We start from the raw sequence: 4,157 nt of genomic DNA on the forward strand, positions 1-4,157 counted from the left end.
TAATAGAAAACAAAGAAATGGAAATGCAAGAAGGCGTGATAGAGGAGAGGAAACAGTCACAGGAAGAGGAGCAGAAAGCTGATTTTGAGGAAGCTAAATCAAGGAAGAGAGAAAGGAGGAGCTCATCACCGAAAGTCGAACAAGGGGAAAAAAATGCAAATCACAGGATCAAGTGGGATCACTGAGGAAAGAAGATAATAGCAGCAGAACATTACCACAGAACCATACAGTCTCACAATCGCACAGACAGACAAATACACAGATGCATAAACACACAGACATACATACACTCGGAAGCGAAGAAGATAACGCAGAGTTGCAGAAACCTAAAAGCACAGAACCTGAAAAGACAGACACGCAAACACAACATGCAGAACCAGAGAGAGATAAACACACAGATATACAGTCACAAAGAAATATAGAACAGACGCATGGTAGTACTGAATCACAAAAACAAAAAAGAACAGACATACAGACGCAGGAGGTACATAGGAACGGGATATATTTGATGTCATATCGATACACACAAATAATAGAGAAGAAGATATCCAAAATAAAAGACATTGTCAAAGTGAACCTCTCGGACCGTTGCGATAAGGAGGCGAGATGGATTTTAATAGCAAAAGAAAAGTATAACAAATTGAAAGAGGCTTTCCCGACAGATATAAACCCACTGGGGCCCGAGGTGAGTTTCGAACTCAGTGCTCCAGTGGTGAACTACGAGGAAATAAGATTATATAAAATGGTGAGTAGTTTTATTTTGGATAAATTATTGAGATAATTTTGAAAAGAACTATCGAAGACTGTGAAAGGAACTATTAAGAACTGTTGAAATAATTGAAATAACGCGGCCGCCCCGGGGTGGGGCTGGGGTGGCCGTCCCATCATCATTGTTTAATTTCATTGTTCCGTGCTATCATGTGTTAATTGTCCCCGTATGTGTATTGTCCCATCTGTGTTTAGCCCCTTGTGGGTAATAAAGAAATTGGTATTTCGTCTGTCAAATTCCGCCGAGGTCGACTTTCCTTTTTATTCTTACGGGGTCGATGAATTAAGAACCAGTTGCGACTGGCCCCTCCCCCAAAATTTCGGGCCTTGTGCCTAGAGTAGAAAATAACGAACCCAGTGGAAAAAAATACACAAATAAAATATTTCCAAAACCATTTTTTATATAGATATATATTTTTCCCGCTTTTTCCTTTATGAAGCTTTAGGTTGCCGTTAACGAATGAGTGATGTCATAATAAAATACGACGTTACAATTTAATAAATATTAAATTTTCTCTTCACAAGTCACGGGCCATTATAAGTATCAAAAATGCCTAGTTTATAGCCGATTAACAGTAAATTCCATTTTTCTTTTCCCAGTTTATAAATGAGCTTTCATGTGTCTGTTTAGTTTGTTAGTTGTACCCAAAGACTAAACCAAAGTTCCCGTGAATTCTATTACTGTGCAAGAGGTTAGTTGCAAGATCAGTATTTATTGTATTATACCTACGCTTTACATATACACCTTCCATACAATATATGGCGAGGCGCAAAGTAAAGCAGGCAATCTTCTGTTTATTGTATAATCTGAGAACTTCTGAGACTTCAATCTTCAGACCTAGCTCAAAATTGCCGAGTGATTCACTTGTAAACTGGATTAATCTCACTTCAATCTTCAAATCCTCGACCATTTGATATATCCAGTTGTAAGTTTTTGCATTTTTTCTAGATATTTTGAACAAATTTTTTGTAAAATGGCGTACAGACATTTACTTATTGGCATTATTGACTTTTTTCTATTGTTATAAGTTTTTAACCTTAACGTTATCTCTCCCCCGCTTTATTGTTTGTCTATACCCAAGCGTACTTGTACAAAATGTTGACTTTTTTTTTTCTATGTCTGAGACCTTCGCAGCAAGTAAAAAAAAAATGTTAGTAGATTGGCAGAGCGTTGGACAAAATGCCTTGCGATATTTCTTCCGGCTTTTTATGTTCTAAGTTCAAATACCACCTAACTAAGCATTACCTTTCAGTGTCGAAAAATTAAGAAATCGATCAAGTCCTGGGATCAACGTAATCGACTTACCCCTTCCCTCTAAAATTGCAGCCTTTGAGAGAAACTTTGAATACAAGCAGGCAGAAACGTTAGCACATCGGACAAAATGCTTCGCGGCATTTCTTCTGAGTTCAAATTCCGCTGTAGTCAGCTTTACCTTTATATTTGTAGTCGACTGTCTCCCCACCTAAAATGCAGGCCTTCGCGACGTTCAACTTTAGGATTGCCTCTACATTATCATCCATCACAAGTGAAAAGCTAAGGAAATTTTTCTACGTTAAAGTTTTTCATTTTGTCAATGATTTCCAGAGCCTATAACTAAAGACTTCATTGCGGCTGAGACCTTTGTGGTTTTTCACACACGCACACAAAAAAACTTCACGGTTATTTCATCCTAACAACTTTTTCAGCAGTTTCCGTCATGTTTCACGAGACGTCAGTTCATTCTTACACAGCATCCTCTACTTGCTGAAAATAACAGTAAAATGCATGATTACATTTCTAGTGAGTATATAACATTTCTTGATACCTTCTTGTTCCCAATTCAGTATTTTCCGTCATCTCTCCGCTTCTCTCGGCCGGAGAATGGGGGAGATCTGGCTTATCTTCATTTTCACGGCACCTTTTGGTCACTCTTGCTCGCAGCTCCGATTTCATGACGGCGTTTTCAAGCAATGCCATCAGCAGCATGTCTCAACTAGACGCCTTGTCACGACCGCCACTACCGCTCCTGCAAATCTTCGAACTGCATTCCACTCTTTGGCGCCTCCTTTTTCAATGAACACTTGTCTTTTCGGGATCCCGGCATCTTTCATATTCACCACATTATTCCCTAACATCTTACAATGGATTCTCTCTACATAATGAACTATTTGCGAGTTTGTAAATTTCAAAAAACTGGCCTTACATATTTTTCGCATGTTTTCACTTTTCAGGACGCTTTTTTCACATTGTTCCTGTTATTGACTGTCAAATATTTTTTGCTGAACGTTTTTACCTTGTACATACTTGCATTGTATTTTTAATTGTTCTGCCATAGTTCGGATTCTGTGCCTCACACATTTTGTTCTCTACAAGAACAGACATTTTTCTGCATGTTTCCTCCAAACTTGTGCTCTTGCATTGTTCATACAACTGCTTTGTCATGTTTCATTCTTCTGTGCCCATCTATCGCACACGTACTTCGCCTACCTTACTTTTGTTCGACCAATTCCGGTCTAAGAGGGGAGGGGCTGTAGGCGCAGTTACCTCCCTTGATGGCGGCTGTTTAAAATAGCTTGCCTTCTATGGTACAAGCAGCGCTAAGGTTTGGATGCTAAGCTCTGGCACTTCCCTTTTCGCATTGAGATGCCAGAGCGTAAAGACATGACCTCGCCAGCTCTTATACTAGATACATGTAGCATCTAGCAGACATGAGGTAATACACAGAAGATGAACATGGCCTCCATTCATCAAACTTTTCCATTATTATTCAATTTGTATATATTTGAGACCGAGTGTAAAGGTATATAAAGTTACAGCTTTGTTCTATGAATTCATTGTACCGTGTTTCTTTATCGAATGACATATTACATCCTTCTGAACAGAGTCATCATTAGATGGCTTCACAACTTGAGAACACAACCAATCTAAAATGGTGACCCTGAAGCAGCACACGCACCACCAGTCACAATGCCAGAATCCACGGGGGAGGTCACCTTGTCCTGAGTTCCAAGAGCACACGATCTCTCTCTCTCTCTCTCTCTCTATATATATATCTATATATATCTCTCTATATATATCTCTCTATATATATCTCTCTATATATATATCTCTATATATATATCTCTATATATATATCTCTATATATATCTCTCTATATATATCTCTCTATATATCTCTCTATATATATCTCTCTATATATATCTCTATATATATATCTCTCTATATATATCTCTCTATATATATCTCTCTATATATATCTCTCTATATATATATATATCTATATATATATATATATCTCTCTCTCTCTATATATATATATATCTCTATATATATATATATCTCTATATATATATATATCTCTATATATATATATATCTCTATATATATATATCTCTCTCTATATATATAT

General features: G+C 37.3%; 1 protein-coding gene across 1 annotated transcript in view; it reads left to right on the forward strand.

The window, feature by feature from the left end:
• The first annotated feature begins 1,249 nt into the window (after positions 1 to 1,249).
• LOC106879045 (palmitoyltransferase ZDHHC11) overlaps positions 1,250 to 4,157 on the forward strand; it is a 38,834-nt gene continuing 35,926 nt past the window's right edge. Inside the window, exon 1 of the mRNA XM_052969424.1 lies at positions 1,250 to 1,460. The gene's annotated coding sequence lies outside the window, so the exon portion shown is untranslated. The remainder of the gene's footprint in view (positions 1,461 to 4,157) is intronic.

Source organism: Octopus bimaculoides, chromosome 7 (genome assembly GCF_001194135.2).
Source record: "Octopus bimaculoides isolate UCB-OBI-ISO-001 chromosome 7, ASM119413v2, whole genome shotgun sequence".
Classification (NCBI taxonomy): Eukaryota; Metazoa; Mollusca; class Cephalopoda; order Octopoda; family Octopodidae; genus Octopus; species Octopus bimaculoides.